Raw genomic sequence first — 19,458 nt, 5'->3', positions numbered from 1 at the left:
AATATGCTACAAAGAACCATTTGATTTAGCAGTGAGACAAAAAAGGTGCAAATGCAAAAGCTATCATCTGGAGTATACTCAAAAAGTACTTTAACTTTGAAGTCCACGAATACCCCTTTAAGATAGCGATTTTCTGCCAGTGAGTTTAAGGGCACCTCAACTGGGGACTATCCAGTCCATTTTGTCTAAGACCACTTCTCTGTACGGCTGTATAATTCTTTTTTGGAGATCGTTTGGATCCTGCTACACCCTACGGCAATGAGTCCCACAGTTTAATATGTCTTGTGTGCACAGTAGGTAGTCTGATTATTAAGCATAGACACTAAGCTTCAGAATTTACAGGAGCAGCTGGAATATGGATATCCATTAAGTGATATATTATCAGACTGCTTCTAATATACTTACTTATCTATTTCCTTTTAAAGTGAAATGCTGACAAACTTCTATAATTTCTGTTAATTTAAACATATATCTATTTTCCTGATGCTGAAATTAAATTCATTCTAAATCAGTCATTTCATAGTTGTTCCCTTTGATTAGCTTTCCTTTTGCTTCTGCTCAGAAATATGGGGACTAATTTAGCCCTCACACCAGTACAACTACAGTCTGGATTTATGCTCTGGTCAGAATTTGTCCTGTTTGTTTTTATTCTTCTAATTAGTTTACTTGCATTTATTTAATTTTGTTTATGTATGGCCCATCTCTGTTGCCATCTTCTTAAGGAGTAATATTTAGGAAGAAAGCCATACTGAAGATGTCCCCATGCACATAGGTACAATATATATAAAATAATGTAATATGTGTGTATGTGTAAATGCGTGAGTACATACATATGAAATAAATATGTATAATTTAATGTGTACATGTGGAAATATATGGGAAAAAACACTTCAATAAAGCACTGAGAAAAGTGCTTTTACTCACACCAATAAATTCACATCCAAACTTTTTTAGATATCTTTGGAAAGAGGGGTATGCCAAGAGAGTCAATGACTTGGGGCCTTTATCCACCCCCAAGGACATCTCTCTGCTGCTGGAAGTGCTACACTCTCTCTCTCCTGAGGAACCCTGAGGTAAAGAGTATTGGTATTTTACAATGACTTTTTGACAGTTGCTCATCGGCAGCAAATTTGAGGCCGACACTGAAGGTGCATTTGCCAGTTCCTTTTCCATGCTCTGATTTGTCATTCCTGGTCTGTCACAGACAAGCGTTTGGGGTCTGTGAGCAGTGGGGATTTGCTTTCATTTCCTAGACATCTCAGTAGCACAAAGAAAACCTGAACCATCTTCAGTAGGCTGTTACATATCCAAACTGGTACCAAAAACAAGTTCACTTACTTTCACCTACTGTTCGACTGTCCTGTTGGACATCAAATCAAAGGCTTGGTTTTCTCCAACTCCCAAATTCCAGCACTTCCTAAAACTAAAGAGAAAGTTAAATGGCAATTCCAGTCTGGAACTGGCTGACAGGAGTCTACCAGGCTCCAGGAATTAATCCAGAGGAAATGGATACTTCTGAGATTGCCTTTATTTTCTTCCAAGATACCCAGGAACGAATACATACTCTGGTCAGCTCCATTCCAAAAAGCTGGAGAATACTGCCCAAAAATGAAGAAACTGAGAGCAGGGATTAGCCCACATCTGCTTGTTGTTGTGCACAAAGTGTCCTTTCATCTTGGTTGAGAATTTTTTTTCCAAATGATTTCTCTTATGCCAGTCATGTGGCTCTTGTGGCAAAGGACACAGCTCTATTAGTTAAATTGCTATTATAAAAGGGTAATTAAATTACTGTGTAGTGAAGCAAAGGAGTGTGCAGTTCTTCATTCCCTTATCCTTATCATGGGTTTATGCTCTGCAAAGTAGTAAACGCTACAGTTAATGCATATTCTCAAACTTTTCTGTTTATACCACCACTTACCTCAGTAAAAATGAAGTTCAGCATCTTAGGTAACACAATAATGAACAAAGGAAAGTCACTACAGTTCAGTGGAGAAGACCCACGACATGGGCAGAGGTGGGTGTCCCAGCCCTGGCTCTGCCATCAAAGCCTTGGGAGACCTTTTGCCTCTCTGTAACTGAGTTCTTATTTGGAAAATGCTTCAAAATCACAATGTGAGGTTCTGAATACTTTATTTCTTTGTTCTTGCACTTATAATGACTAAAACCATTACAATCAGCACATAAAATTATGCATTGAAAAATCTGTTTTCCTTTTGTGTTTCCTTTCAGAAAGATTGTTTTAATTCTGTCTTCACTAAAATAGTGTTTTTCAGGTCTGTCCACATACCACCCGACCAAATACCCTACACATCCTTCTATCAAAATAAATTAAATTAAAATATATTAAAAATAATATTAAAAATAATAAGTAAAGCTAAGCAGATCGTGTGTATGAATGTAGTAAACATCAAGCCAGTGTTCATTTCCTTGCAAAAATGCAGTGTGGAGAAGAATTCTGGAGTCGGGAGTTTCGGATAGGACTTTGGCAATGCTATAAAACCATAAACAAAAAAGGGGGAGATGTGGAGAAGAATTAGGAGGTGGCCTAATGAGTACCAGCTGATTCAAGAACAGAAACAGGTGAAGGGAATTGTGAGCATGTGATCGTTGCCGGAAGGAAGGTATAAGAAAGGCAACGGAGAGAGAGGCAATGGAGAGAGAGATGGTAGGGCTGTCCTGTTATGATAAAGGCTGTGCATGTATGCTGCAACAATGCAGTAAGAAACAAATCCTGAAATATTTATATATATGGAAAAAAACAATGGAGAAATAGAGAATGTTGCCTTTACTCTGTAGCTTTTCTCTGTTTACTGTCTCTTCCCTTACCTTCTACTGTTTTTTCACATCTGCTTTTATTCTAAAAGATGAAAATCATCAGACCTGATTTCTTATTGCAAGTCTATTTGCAGCCAAGATCTCTGGTGCCACTGAAGAATGACCATGTGAAGGGGCCAGCTTGTATTCATACTGCTCGGGAACTGCTCTGGCTCTTGGACCTCAGAGAATTCCAGTATCATATTTGCTTCACACGCTCTCCAAGGAGAAAGTCTCACGCCAGTCCTTCACTTGATACGGCTCTTGTCCTGCTCCTAGCTTGTTGTGGGAATGGAGCTGGGGGGTGCGGCTGTTTTCTCTCATCTCTGTGGCTTATAAACTGAGTGGTCCGTGCAAGGGTACGTGTTTGTGTCTGTGTGCAAGGGTGTGGAGAGGGGTGGCTCTTCACTGGGGACATGCTGTGAGCCCTCTTTTTGTGAGATGTCACCTTGCTAAACTTCCTTGCATAAAAGTTCATCAATGCAGGTAAAGGTTGAGCAATCAGCATGCCTGTTTTCTCACACTGGTAGTGTATCTTTCAAACAACATCTGCCCATATTTAAGGCCCTTTTTATCTTGACTATTGTTTACTAAAGTTCTTAGAATCCTTTCTTCAGGTCTACAAATGCCTATTGCAGTTGTATATTTTAAGTTATTCTCTGAACTGCAATGTTTAATATTAAGTAAGTTAAAGACTGTAGATTCTTACAGAAAGTAAAAATCTCTCTTGGTTGAGAGCTGGTTCATTTCAGTAGTGGACAGATATCACGGATTGAAAGTTGAGGTTAGAACAATTCAAAAGAGAAATGAATTTCATGTCTTTTTTTAATAAAGAGCATAGTTGAGGGTGTGAAGGTTTGCCCATTTCAAATGAGGACTGGTTAACCTTTGTAAAAGGCATGAGATACTACATCAGCTGAAAGTTACTGGACTTCCATCATATGGTCAGGGTTTTGTCTTTCCTAAGCGCAAGGCCAGACCAAGTAGCTGAAATAAGCCAGCCTGGCTCACAGTCCAGACTATGAAAAGTGCCTGATCACAATGGAGATGTGTGTTGTTAACTACTTTCATTAAGAAAAAAACCACAGTATAATTTATGGCTATGTCTAATATTCACCTATTGTAAAGACAATTCATCTGTTACTTAATTGGGGAAAAGACCTACAGTTGTCTATTATTCCCATTGCTTGGGCAACTATAAGGTAAGACAGTAAATAATTTATTGCTTTGCTCTATTCATCTTCTGTATTAACAAGAAACATAATTGTGTGACTAAATGTTTTGCCACTTAAAAGCTAGCATTTAATTTTGCCCTTCTTCCACTTAGAAATTTCCTCCTTTTGCTGTCCCCCTGTCTCCTCTCTGGCTGCTGACAATGCGTAATTATAATCTATGCCATGCTACAAGCGCCATGAAGCAGCACAAATACAATGGAGGAACATGAGCATGGTACAACTTCTCATTTCAAACACCCCTGCTAATTCTCTGTGGCTTGAAACCAGCAATGAAAGCAGACTCACATGCAAAGGAAGGTCCGCCTATTACTTATAGGACAGAGGTCCAAAAAGCTAAATCCCTCCAGGCACATAAAAACACTCTTATCAAAGGAGCTGTTCATAGGCACTCACACAGTGCAAGGACAACTTGGGTTTTTCCATGATTAATGATAAGTTTGGAGGAATGCAAGCCACACTATACTCAGGGATTAGCTGTTTATCAAGCAAAATATATTGGAACTGGGCCTGCTGAGGCTGCCGAGCTACACACATTCATTTGTTAGGTGCTCCTTTCCTCTCCCATTTCATAAGCAAAGGGTGTGTGTATGTGAACCCTAGCAAAGTCCTTTAAAGAATAACTGTGCACAGAAAGTCTGTTTGGCCTTGAATGTAGTCTATTCTGTCTTCCGAAGCACTTGAGGTCAAGCTTTTATGAAGACATAATGTCTCCCCTTATTTTTTCCACCAGCGTAAACTGAGCTTCATAGACTGAACTGGTACATTGTAACGGATACGCTTTCATTTAAGGCCATTTACACTGCTATTATTGCTTATTTCCTCTGCTATCCAGCTTCCTAGACGTTATGCAAATCAGAGATGTGGGATTATTTGTGTCAACAGTGGCTGTTTTATTGGAAAACCTGTCTTTGAAAAGGTGATTTATGTACAAATCCTGTGTGAAGTCCCAGGCAGCAGTGCCAGAGTCCTACCATGTATTAAAACTCTGGGGTCACACTTGTGGCCTCACTAGGGCTGCTGACTTCAGTAGGACTGTGCTGACTTGGACAGCAATTGAATCTGGACCATCTATAAGAAGAGAAATATGTGATGATAAACAGCTTTTCATTAACCAAAGTTTTCAGATGAGTTGTGAGTAAATGTCATTTAATTCCCAATACCCGGGCAAAGATATAGATCTTACCATGGAACACTGTTCATTTCAGGGCAGTAACACCACACTGGCTAACATCTGGTCCTGGAGCTATAGGTAACCTTCTCTTTCTTATAGTCCATAGAGAAGACTATATTCTGAGACTTACAGGCTCTCTCTCTAGGTCCGAGTTTTCCTTCTAGGACTTTCACACCAAAGATTCAGTGAATATCTTTTATTAAATGAAGATGCAACTAGACAGGTTTAATGCCAGGAAAAACATGTAAAGCGCTAGATTTGGCCATAGCAAATCATAGGTAAAACTGCCCAAGAGGAGTGCTTGGTAGAAGAGTTCAGCCCCATGACCTTTTGATTGCTACCCAACCAGTTAGTGGTCCCTCTGCTGAACCTACCAACAACAGTGACACCTGTGATGGTGGTTTTTGTGGTCAGGGCACCTGCCTGCTAGAAACTGGGTCAAGGCCTGATGACTCAGTTCTCAAAAGCTGCCAAGCAGCTGTCAGATGGTGGGAGTTTTAACTGCCTCCCAGCCTTGCTGTGTGTGCGCTATTTGCTGACTTGGAGATACATGGTTGTGAGTTTTCTACCAGCTTCACCAGTCTTTCCCTGTCCCCTGAGTCCTCCTTTTCTTTGACCACTAGAAAAGCAAATGCAGTTGCTATTTATATATCCAATGTCCATTTTTAGCATGATTTGTGTGTGTGTGTGTGAGGGTAAGTGAATGATTCTTAACTTGAATTTCACGGTGAAAGAAACTCATTCCTGTGCAGAAACGTAAGCACACTCTCTGCGCTGCCTCAAATCAGTGGGAGCTCTAAATGACCTATTGGGAGGAGAAGTTAATGCTATCTTATCACAACAAAGAAACCAGGGACCCCTAATCAGAGACTGGCATCTTTAACAAAGCATCATACTCTGCTCAATGCTTGGAGACTTCAAGAAAACTCCCAAACAGACTCTTAGAATGGGATCTCATCTTGGGCCATCTACCTCCCCTGTAACCAATGGAGAGATATAGATGTCTCCAGAAGGCAGTTTGCCCAGAGGTGTTTAAAACAGGCAGAGCTTCTGCAGTAGTCTATCTCTTTCCTTTGACTAAAGAAAGCCTGGGAGACCTGCGTAAGATGGAGGGTTCATTTTTAGTTGGTTAAAGTTAAGTGAAGTAAATCCAGCCTCAGTGTGACCAGCTTGTGATCATATATGGAAAATAACTAACATCACTGAGAAGAAGGGGTGACAGGAGAGCTTCCCACACAAGAAAGGCAATTGACACTAGAAGAGTCATCTTTCTCATTATTTCCCAGACCATTATTTCCCTTTTCCCAAGACACTGCGACCTGTTGTCTTCCAGCAGGCAAGAAAATACAACTCCATCATTGCAATACTGAATATGCAATATTCATAATACAGAGGAGGAAATTAAGGCGTTGAAAGTAAATCATTTCTCTGCAGCTACAAAATATATCAGTATTAGAACCAAGCTAATTATTTAGGGGTTGTTGGTTCCCATGGCTCTTTCAGACCAAGCTAATACCTTATTAATGCTTATCCCTGCTGTATTTAATACGATAAATCTTCATTTAAGAAGCTGCAACTCCTATAACATTTAATTACTTCACTGTGCAGCTTTAAGATGTGAGTGGACTTGAAGGGAAAAAGAGGGGGTGACTTCATTTAGATTTAATTAATTAATTTTCTCTGTGGTTTGCTTGCTAAAAGGCTTCTCTTCTAAGGTAAGGCAGCTGTGACATAAGAGGAACCATGAGATGGAGACCAAGGGTTTGAAACCAGGTTACCACCTACGCCGAGGCCAAATTTCCACTTGTTTTGACTGTGCACAAACCCTGTTGAAATCAGAAGGATCTGAAGATGACTGGAAATACACAGCCTGGGGAGGGGAGGTGGGGTGCTAAGTATAAGTATAGGTTTATTTGTTAAAAAAATTAAGCGTTCTTATTTTGCTCAACCTTCTAACGGCAGGGGTTTCTGGGAGCCTCTGCTGCGCGAGCCACACAAACTGCCACTTCCAACATGTTATCCAAAATGGCCGCCATGAAAACACCTTCACCAAGACATTTGGATGGCAACTGGCAGCTTCAAATACTCGAATGAATTCAAATAAGCTGGAAAGGTTGAAAAGGCGGTCAAGGTGGGAGGAAGGTCACACACAAGGAGCAGCAGGAAGGTTTGGGAGAGGAAAGCGCCATGATTGCAGTAGGCCATGTGCCTGCATGGTGGCCGTTGGTTAGTGAGCAGCCATGTTCGGCCCACACTACTGTGGAGATGATGGCAGGCAGCAGCCCAACTCCACCACCACCAGCCACCATGAAGACTGGCATTTTTTGGCCCAGCGGGGGCCAGAGGAGGGATGAGGTGGGCGCACAGGGCTGATGGCAACACTGGGGCATGAAGGGCCGCTGCTTGCAGTCAGTAGGTGTGGGGAGGTCCACGCCCAGGCCAGCCCAGCCCTCAGTGGGGCTGTCCCTTGCGTTGGCCTAGCTCGGGCCCCCCCAAAACCCAGCACTGCCCTGGTCCCCCACACCTGGCACGGCCCAGCCCCCCGGCAGCTGGGCCCTGTGAGCCCCCAGCGGCATGGCCCCCTCAGCATGAGCCCTGACCCAGCTCCCATATGCCGCTGCCATGACTGGCTTCACCAGCCCTCCCTCACCTCAAATTCCCCCTTTTTAAAAAAAATAAAAATGACATGAGCACTGTGAGCCTGCAGATAGCTGCCAGATTGCTCCTTTGGCTACAGTGGTTTCCCACCCTTTCTCACTTTCCTCTTTGAAGGACAAAGTATGTAGACATGTTTACAAAAATATCTATATTTAAAAACAGGGAGAATATAAAATGCACAGGCAAGTGTCCAGATGTGGTGTTGCACAAAGGTTTAGGGACCTGGTGCAAAGCAAATACCTTTAATAACATGCTTTAACTTTTGGTCAGCCCTGAATTGGTCAGGCAGTTGGACTAGATGATCGTTATAGGTCCCTTCCAACTGAAATATTTTATTCTATTCTATTCTATTCTATTCTAACTGCACACACACGCGCACTAACACACACACACATGTGCATTTTACAAAAGCAGGGCTGCACATTTGTGCAGCCAAGTCCGGAGGAATAAAGTGCCTATCTACACACAGTCCCCAGTTTTGATATACAGGTAGACGAAAGGAGGATAAATACACAGGTGTCCTTCACTGAGCAGAAACAATGGAAAAACAAAGTCTTTTCCATCCGGTGAAGTGTCTTAATCGCTCCCCTCAGCTATGTCTGTACTCGGAAAGATTTAAACTCTGGTTTCCTTTCAGAAATACTGAGAAGCTGATGCAGTTTCACATGTTACAACAATAACCGTTTCAGGGAAAAGCTGCTCAGTATGTCAGGGTGTGTTGTTCTCCTATTTCAACAAGCTGTTACTTCTGGAGAGGAAGAGACAGTTGTTTAGATGACTGAGAGGGTCAGGATCTGCTTTTCCTCTGTCCTGCACCCTGAGTACCTTTTGTAAGTGAATCTGAATGAGTGGCAAGGCTTGGCATGTCATGGGCTTTGAAAGCTTCAGCTCCTTAAGTCACCTGATTATAAGATACTCAGCTATTATTTTAAAAAGAGAATGTTTCTAGATGTCTTCATCGAAGAGAAGAATTTGTGGTCACAAATGGCCCAGAAACAGAAAGTAATCAAAGAAACCCAAAATATATTTATTTACTTATTTAGCAGAACATGACTTTAAGGATAATTTCAAGGTTTTGGCGGTTGATTTAAGACTTCTGAATGCTTGGTATTTACCACTAAGTTATGAACACTGGATGGGGTAGTCCTGTTTCAAGACCATTTTATATATCTGTGGGTTCTGTTTCAAGTCAGAATCATAGGTTTCCAGGCTTACATTTATTTTCGCAGGGGAAGCCAACAGAGTTTAGTGCTTGCAGGTTTTATAAACTCTACAGACTCACATGGAGCCAATTCTCCAGCCTTCCAATGTACAAAGAAAACTTTGTGTAACAAAATCCATGAGCTGATAGAAAAACCTCTATGTCCCAAAGAGCTGTAAAACCACTGATTAAAATCTGCCCCCACATCAAAAGCTGAACATGAAAGTGAAGAAGGTACATTTATAGTGAAAATGTCCAGTTGGATTATTTTCACAAATGTAAAGACTCCTGGGAGCTTGCTTTCTATTGAGGATTGATCAGGAATACTTCTGGGTTGCAGTCATCTTGTACCATGGAAATTGATAGGGTTTACTCATATCTATATCATCAGCGCTAAATAAATGCCGCAGATTTCATCTTCTCTTTCATGGTTGTAGACCCCAATGTACGCTTTTCCTCTTTCCACAGAGAAAAAGTCTTTTCATTCATGCCTCTACACAATGATGTTGTTCTTCATTTGGGCTATAATTCATTCATATGAGCCATGGCTTGGCTGCTGGCTTTATAACTGTTGGCTGTCCCATGATGTAAATTTGTTCTTCTTCTTCCTACACTGCACACAGACTACCACGTTGGCTTCTTATTCCTAATCCATGTCACTACCTCTGTGGCCAGCCCTGAACTCCTATTTTCTAGGAAACTTTGGGAGCCAGCCACAAAAATCTTCAAATATACCAGCCTGGTTCTCGCTCCTCCTTTTGGATAATATTCGTTGAGGTTGATGCTAACGGTGCATCTTCCCAGTTGAGATTGAACATTTGAATCCAAAAAGAGCTGAGCACTCCCTGTGTGATCTCAGTGCAGTTGGATATCCTCAGTCGAGGTCATTGCTTCTCATTTATACCCGTGTAACACTCAGGATCTGCCAGGAAGAACTGAGGGCAATTCAAAGCAGAAAGAAGGGCCAAGCACATCACATAACTCAGTTAATAAATGCAAAGGCCTGGCAAATACAGCCAGCAGAGCACATATAGCAAATAGTAACTGAAACCCAGTGCAAACATTTTCCCTCAGGCCTTCAATGATGCAGCCAATCACTTTAGTCCATTAATAGTAATTACTGCTATAGGAATGGGAGCAAACTTTGGATTATATGAACATCATGGTAGGCAGCAAGGAATGAAAGTTGGTCCCTGTCTTGATGAAATACAAACAAGCAAGTGACCTTTAAAAGGAATATTCACTAGAAAGGGGTAAAAAGGAGTTGGCAATAAACTTATTTTTCACATCTCCACATCTTCTAATAGGTGCAGAAGCTGACAGGCTGAAATGACATTCTCAATAAAGATCATCTCCCACTTGTGGCTAGTTCAAGGATTGCATGAAAAAATATTCATAAAATAAATGCTCCCAGTGTAGTCTTGTAGACACAAGAAGCTCAGATTAATTCAGAGTAAGTTTAGAGAATTATCCCATCTACTGGGCTCTCAGACACCAAAATTCAGCCCCCCCTACCTGCCAGCTGCGCTCATCTCTACCTGCCTCTTGGCTTTTATTAACACTGCTTGCATGGAGGCATTCATTTGATATTTAAATTGACAGCTCAATTATCTTTTCAAATTTAGTGATATGACAAGCCAGGGGGTTTATCCCATTACAATATTTCTAAGTGACAAAATTATTTTATCTCTGCTTGACAGTATTATTGACCTGTAATCAGCAGACGAATGGGAGAAACAGAGGTCATCTCAAAAGTAAAAAGCCAGTTAGAAAACTGTTTGGCCAATTATGTCAGTCATCTTGACTTAATCTTGCAGCAGAACAAGGAAAGATTTGTTGCTATGAACCTTGGCCCAACTAACCCTACATGGAAAGCTTTCCACTCATTTGAAGGGGGGTGTCTCATACGTGTGACTTCTCGCAGTGAGGTCAGTGGGCCCCAGGGGTTGATGGAGGATGAAAAATAGTGAGGGGTCAAGGTTTGTAAAGCAAATCAATTTTCTTAAAGAGAAGATTCTTCTTGGAATCAAGAACCCTGTGGCTATGTTATAGGTCAATTTTCACAAGGTTACAGCTGCTACCGAGCATCTGGGCTAGACAGCTTTTTTGGCTGTTAAATCTCTTAATCAAGTTGGTCGACGTTTTTCTTTGAAAACATGTTTGCTTAAAAAAATACTCAGCTTTTTTTTTAATAAAACATAAATGGTTATCACACATGCTTCATTTATAAAGCTGTCCCTTTGACACAGGAACATATAAGCCATCTGCGTGCGGCTCAATCGTTTTAGCAACATTTGTTTTTCAGTGTGTCTGCTTAGTTGGGCTTTTAAGCTTCATGAGGAATAAAACATGCTGTAAATCAGAAAACAAAAATATGTTTAATATCAATATTGCAAACTTTCCTGCCGACAATCTGAAGTGGCTTTAAATGAAGATCTTCCAGGCATTAGGTCTTCGAATATGGTATCAAAACCTTAGCAGAATAGACTGTTATCTATTATTTGGCATTAAATATAAGCTTTCACTGAGCTGGACAGGCCCATGCTTCAGATGAGATAAGCAATTGTTTTGATTTCCCTTAGCTTCGCCAAGGCTTTTGGGTGATTTACCAGTCTGCACACAAAGCTGGACAATCCCTCTATTTGGAAGCTGGATGAGGTCAGTCATGGCCTGATCTTATAGGATTGAACATCACTCATACAACAGCCACCACAAGGTCAAGGTGACAGGGATGTCTCCTTTGACTTCCATGCAAGGCCAGCAGTGGTGGAAAACCTACCTGAGTCCTTCGGGCTGCTGCTGCTGCAGGGTCCAAGCAAAGGAGCTGCAGGTCCCTGCCAGATGGGGTGAGCCAGGCACAGGCACATTAGCAGCTGGGAGGAGCTGGAAGGCAGAAAGCCACATCAGGCGGCAAAACTAATGCTCGGGCTTCTGCCAATATTATTCCTTTGTCTATTTATTTCCATTGGTGTATGCTGGTTACAACAGGAGACTAGTGCCCAGAGTACTGAAGAAATGAGGAAATGAAAAAGAGTGGGCCCCTTTTTTTCAACTGCAAACAGGGCTACAGACAGCGTATGTAGCAGCCACATCAGTCCTCAGGACTTGCCTGACCCAGAAATAAGCAGGCTTCTAAGGAACAGCAAGAAGAAATTCTCCATTTGGAATAAATGCTGGAAGATGAAGATCCATGCTGTTATCCAAACTAAACTATTCGCTTCTAAATGTAAGTTAGGGCCAGGTTTTTTCTGTTGGAACTGGTGGTGCTTTGTGAAAAAGGATCACTTACAATAATTATTGTTATTTTGCATACTACCAAGTATTTGTATAAAAAGACACTGAAAAAACAGAGTGTGCACCAAAGAGAGTGTCATACAAAAAAAAAATAGGGAACGGAAAAAAGAGCAGGAGCAAAAACACTAGAATTTTGGGACATCTAGACTCTTATCTTTGAATTTTGCAATTAGCTTTGACCTAGAAAATACTTAATTCTTAGGAAAAAAACGTGATTCTCAACAGGGATTTGGAAGAATGTCTATATTTTTGAAGCTGATGTTTTTCTTTATGTTAAATATAGTGGCGAGGACTTCATATTACCAGATATGTTGTCAAAACAAGGAAAGAAATCCACACAACTCCTGCAGAAGTGCCTGAGAGTTAAATGTTTGTTGGACAGGCACAGAAGATTGTAATGCACGATATAAACCTGATGTCATAACAAGAAACATATTTTCAAAGTAATTCCTCCAGAAAGAAGAATAATATCAGGCATGTATTTGGTAATTTTTTACCCTGTTTTTTCTTTACAGAAATTTTTTTGGAATAGCAATACCGGATACACAGAAATATAAACACTTCATTTAGACATACTGCTAACATCTGTTTAAACACGTCTGGTTGCTATACCTTATTAAACTTTATTATGTACCTTATTAAAAATTCTTTGGACAGCAACACTTGTTCAAACAAAGTGCACCAAGGTTATGGATATTCACTGGGGCTAAGAGACATTGCAATAAACTGAGCTGAAATCCTTTGGTTATCTCTGTCCTGAGTAAATCATCCAGGCAAACCTTCAGCTTGATGGACAGCTGGAACATGGGGCATATCAGAAGGGCATCTGGGACACTCATGTCATGACATTTTGCCACGTGTGTGTCTGAGTGCCTCCTGTTTGGTAGAGTTAAATAATGAATTGTTTGAATGTGGGGTAAGAGCTTGCAGTTAAATTAAAGCTGGATTTGACCCTCAAGTTCAGAAGAAACTGTGCAATGTTATCTAGGATGACACAAAACCTCAAATTTCCCATTTCACTGACCCTAGGTTACTCAAAAATGGTTAGCCTCAACAAAAAAGTTGTTTACTCTGCCAGTACTTCATAAAAAGTAATCTGAGTTTCATGTTCATAGCATTACCTGCAAGAAAGCAAGTTTGGCAGTTCAATGCATTTCCCCACTATAACTGTGAGACAGGCAATGCTTAGCTTTGGACGAGGCTTCTTGCCAATCAGTCTGGCCAGTCTGAAGAAATTAGTCTTGCAAAAGTCATAAAGCAAATGCACAGGATTTCCCTCACCAGAAGGGTCTTCAAAGGAATTATTCAGAAGAAATGAAGTCCGTACCAAAAAAAGCTTTTTAGACAGAAGATTGTTTGCTTTCTCACAAGGTTAGCCTGTTATTGCCAAAAAGCCATGGATATAGAATGATGCCTTATATGTAGCTAAATTAGGAAAAGAATAACTGGGGGAGCAGGTGACCAGCTCCAGTCTAATTCATGCCCTCTAGAAACTTGAGTTCAGATCAAAGCTAGCAAGCAGAATTGTTTTGCTTTTCTATTAGGCAATACTGAACCACCACGCAATCTGGCATAATTAACAGATTAGGATCAACTAAGACCTGAGCCTCAGCTAGACATAAAGACAGAGAGTGTAAGAAAATTGCATAGTCTGGGAGGTTCAGAAAAACATCTGAGCTGACTCTTCTGCTCCTTTGGATTTTATTTACTGCTGGATATTAAGATAAGGAGCAATCAGACATTAGATAGGGAGATACAGTTTACCAATTTGTGGTGACACATGGCAATTCTTCCTTGGTCTCACGGAGCTTTATTCAAGTTTTTTTAAATTATTTTTACGACATTGACAGACTCTGATTTTTTCCTCACAAAAATGTAGGTCACTCCTCCAGTAAAAAAATTAGCAACAGCTGAAAATGGAATAACCAAGCCCAAATACATATTAAACAAGAGCAGCCAATGAATAAATTGCCGTGAGGTATTTCCTGCTACATGACATTAGGTAATAGGGATCAGGACTTCTAAAATTAGGAAAAAAAAAAAAAGGAAAAAAAGAAAAAAAAAAGAAAAAAGTTAACTTGGACAGAAAGAAACACCACATTGTCTTTTTATCACAGTGGAAAAACTGGGAAAACTGAGCAGCGTGAACAAGTTTACGAACAGCTGTCAGAGGTGTTCCCATCTCATTGCGCTGTTCTGTGAGAAAGGAATCGCTGCGCTCAGTACAATGCCAACAAGTATGATGCTTTTAGCTCTGGATTCAGTTCTGCAGGGTTTTTTTAGGAAGGGATGCAGTTCCCTGCAAGCTGGGGCTGCTCACCATGAAAGTCCCTGCAGACCTGCCCTGGCACCAGGGCTGCAGTAACACGTGTGGGTGGCTGTAGGTCCCTTGGGGAAGGCAGGTGAGAACTGGAAGAACGCAAGGGCTTTCTCCAGCCTTCTTGGCATCTTGGCCAGCAGCCACGCAGATGACACCAAGATGGATGGATACCTGCCATGGGGAGAACGTGGGGACCAGGTGGCATGGTAGAAGGCAACACCATCTCATGCTGGCAGAGAGCTGCCTCCACCCCTCTTAGCTGGCCAGTTATGAACAGATTTTACCCTTTATACTGCCAGTGAGTCTGGGGAATGGAGGCACCTGGGCTATGTGTTTTCCCTCTCTTTTTGTGGTAACAGTCCAGGATATATATTATTTCTTTCAGGGTAGGAAACAGTTAATGTTCTCATCAAATTTTAATGTCAAACAGCTAAACACAAATGCCATTCTAATCTGAACAAGGCACTCTCTTCTGAAAATGGCCCAAGAACAACAGAAACACTCATGAAATATAGCAGCTCTTTCCTAAGAGCCATAATCACCTCCTGGGTCCTGGATCAAAATCTATTTATCAAGATGGGTCTGTAGGATGCCTTTTGTAAGAGCAATTCCCATGTTTGCTCCACCAGGACCCAGCAAGCTCCCTCCTGCTGGGTTGGAGGCCCTAAGGAGGAACTATGGACAGCAAGCTTACTGCAGCTGAGGTGAGATCATGTGGGAATGGCAGTAGCATGAGCTTGCTTAGTGTGCGCTCAGCCATGGGTTAGGGAATAGATGGGGTGGAGGAGACACACCATCTCCTCCCACGCTAACTTCTGTCACTCATTTATAGGCATTTATGGGATAAGGACTTGGCTATGTTTCATCTTGGCACCTCAACCCTCAGTGAGATGAGTCCTGCACTGTAGTGGTCTAGGTACTCAACACTGACCAGCATTTCAGCCAGACCTAAATGTGTATCAGCCCAAGGCTGACATTTCTCTCATACAATTATTTTCCCATGCAGGTGCTGCAGCATTTTGCCATCGATTCTGATGGCAAATCATGCAACATGTCGTGTCGGGTTGTGCTGGGCACCAAGCTAATCTCAGTTTGTGTGTGTGTAGAGGAGAGGAGCCACTGCAAATATTGGGCTTAGAGAGTAAGGTTAGCAGTAGGCCAAAAAAATACAACATCATATCTGAAAGATTTGATCCTTGAAATGTAGAACAGCTAACTTTAAAGTGCTGCAAAGAGTGATCAGGCATGGAGAATTCTGCACTGCTTTACTTCGTTTGGCTGTCTTTTATAGGTTGTTTCAGAGGGAGCTGGAGAGCCAAAGGTCACTGTTTTTAAGACACTTTACGTTTCCATGACTGCAAGAATATGACAATCACACTGTGTATCCTTTGGCTTTAGAAAATATCCCCAGACACTGAACAGGCAATCAACTTGCCTTTTTATACTTTGAGAAGGCTTGTTTTTCCTTCTTGAAGAGTCGTGACCTGTCATTAGTTCCTTCCCCTGAAACACATCACATTGCTGACAGTAAAATGATGTTTTCATTCTAAGAATTCTACAGGGAAAAAACGGAGCAGCCGTTTTCTCAAGGAAATAACCTAACAAGACCACGGTGATTACAACAATTGGCTGGAACATATCAGAAAAATAACTGCTATGTTACTCCAAAGCAAAAAATTCCAAGAAAGGAAATTTCAATTGCCTGTTTTAGAAGCAGTTTATGTAGAGAGATAATTTGAAGTGTTTTTCTTCAGTCATCAAATGAAATCTTTGTGTATGGTTGATGAAGAAAATTATTTTTACACTTCCCAATGAAATATGTGGTATATTCATACCTCATATCAAAGATCCATATGTCGTTTATAAAGATAATAAAAATCAACAATCCAGAGAGTTTTATTGCAAAAATAACATCACATCACATAAAACATACATTACAGAAGGTAACATTACATTACATTACATTACACCCCAATCACCCAAAGCTCAAAAGTTAGCTCCTGAAGCATGAAAATCCAATTGATATCAGTTAAGTCCCGTTGATACTAGCATATAGGGAGAGGAAAATGCTTCCTTTGAGTAGTGTTGGGGAAACCTGAAAGAGGAACTTTGTTTTATTTGGAGAAGTTGCAAATTAGCTATGCAATGCTAGTTCTGAATACATAAACCAAACCTTTATAGCCCACTTCTGAAATATTTAAGGGACATATTCAGAAAGTTACTTGGACCAAGAACTAAGAATGAGCCAGAAAGTTTCCAAAGGGGCAAACTGAATTAGCTCAATGAATGTCCTCTGTGCTCCAGTGATTTGTGTTAGCTGAAATTCTGGATCAGTCTCTCTAGTGTGTTATAGAACAGGTTATGTGTCAGCAAAGTATTTAGGAAAAAATATTCTAATTGTTCAAGTAAATTATCTGTGTAAGCTTTGAATTTTTCACTTCATATGCAAATAGAGTTTTTTGGATTTTTTTTTTTAATGGGAAAAATCAGATCACCTTTTATATTCACCTCTCATTTGTCTCAAACCATGAAAACAAAAATTCAGCAGGGCCTAGAAAACATCTCTGATTTTGCCATTAAAAGCCTGCAAATGTTCATAGTTAGGGTTTTGAAGGCTAAACAACAATAACAAAGGTGAGTGAATAGGCAATTTCTTGGTTTTCTTACTGAATATAAACATTGGAAAAATGACAGCTAAGGAAAAAGACAATCTGAAATTAAGCATTTCATCTTGTTTGGAAAGCATTTTTAACCTTAAAAAATAAATGCAAGTAGATGTCAGTATGAAAGGTTGTTTTAAAAGGACATTTAAGTTTCACTTGCAACATGTCAAAAGTAAATGTTTGAGAAGTTTTTGATTGCTTTCAGGTTTTCCTGGTAATGTTGTAAGTCAGGAAAGTTCAACATAAATTTCTAGATTGTTTCAGTTGCCTCAGCTGTTTCGCTTGAAGATTTTCACCTGGTCTCTGTGCTGCCAGATTACACCTTTCACGGGTTTTGCTCAGCACGTAGTGCATATGTACAAACTGCAAGCCGTGTGTAAATAGTCCTTAAGATTAAATGCTAGCCTTGTGAGTAAAAAGGCAAAAGCTACAGGATTTTCTTTTGCACAAAGCCAATGTTTCTGAACAACTGAAAAACAAAATTAAGCAAACAACACTCCCTTCTGCATTATTTAAGATCCACCTGCGATGCCCTAATGGCTTTCAAGAAGAGGTGGGTGTTTACAGAGATGGAGAGACTCAAAACAACATTACATCTACAGATTTAGCTTTGAGAATGTGGGTCTCAATAGTAAATATGGCCACTCAGCAGCACAATTCTTTAGAAACCATTTTCCAAGTTGAAATAATACAATATTTTGCCCAAACAATCCAGGGAAATAGCAGCCCAGGAAGCCAATGCTCAAACTGTATAGCACCAAAGTGAGACCTCAGGCAATTGATAGTACATTAATCTCCCTTGTTTCTTTTTTTAACTTTTTCCTAACTTCTGGGTTTTAAGCCCAAATATTAGAGTTAGTAAAAGGTTGCATAAACATAAGGAACTTAGAACCATGTAAGATGTCCTAAAGGTCCTGTCTGATCTCCAGGTGCCCCTCTACATGCATGCTTCTACCAGAGGTCTTGGGTCAACCTTAAATGGTGGTCTTGGATGCACTTGGAGATTTCAGATGGCACAAGATATATGTTTAGGCAACTGGGTGGAGCCCACCCGTCTCTGTGGCATGGGTAAAAGCCGACTAGATTTTCACATGGTTTCCCCGCCCTGAAATACTGTTAGATTATGGCACCAGAGTCTGGTTTTGTATGTCTATTTTTGACCAGGCATATATGAGGCTTTCGTACACTGTGGCACAGTTACTCACTTGACTATTCCTCATGATGTCATGTTTTGATGAGGACTCCAAAATTAGGAAAGGAGTTATATTTGTTTTCCAGACTCAAGTCTAAAAGAAAGAATGAAGGAGGCAGAGGCTTAACTTTAAATCCCTCACTGGGATGGCAAAGGTGGTTCTCCAGAAAGCCTCTGGAGGGAACAGAGCAAGAACTGGGACTTTGTCCCTGCAAGAGGCATGCAGAAGGACTCAACCAGGGAAAACGTGTGAGATTTCATGGCAGCCCCTAGAATAAACAGAGTTGTTCTGATAAACACAGTGGGACACAAAACCCTGAAAGAGTATGCTCTTCAGAGGAACCAATCTACTTCAGTGAAGACCGCCCCTATAATGCAGTCAGTATTATGGCCACAGCAACAACATCTGAGCTTCTCATTTCATACAGAGCAGTTTTATTATCTTCTTTCCAACCCAAAGCCAGTCATCTTTTTAATATAGTTACAAAAAAGGACTTGCTTATGAAGCCAACTCCTGATGGACACAGCTGTTGCAACTGCTGAAGGTTCCTCTATCCCCTGGCTTTGCTCATGCGCAGCATTGCTCTCTCTTCTTCTTATTTTAATGGAAAGGACATTTCAGCTCTTCCTCTGTGCAAGAGCAGAATGGAGGTCAGTAGAGCCCTTATTTACTGTTGCTGTTCTTCTGACTGCTCTTCCTCCATTTCTGGTCAGCTTTTTTTTGCACAGAAACTGAGATGTCATGGCCAATGACCTGACCACTATCTTTTTTTTCCACTTATCTCCCAGGCTGTAGCTCACAGGCAAGCTGAACCAGTACATCAGAATGACACAGGTGAGATACTTTATAATGCTAAGTATTAAAAACTATCTCTGCACTGATTATCGAGAAAAAAGCTGCTGCCTTATA

This window comes from Calonectris borealis, chromosome 4 (genome assembly GCF_964195595.1).
Source record: "Calonectris borealis chromosome 4, bCalBor7.hap1.2, whole genome shotgun sequence".
Taxonomy (NCBI): Eukaryota; Metazoa; Chordata; class Aves; order Procellariiformes; family Procellariidae; genus Calonectris; species Calonectris borealis.
The sequence above is the reverse complement of the archived record's forward strand: the minus strand, read 5'-3'. Positions refer to the sequence as shown.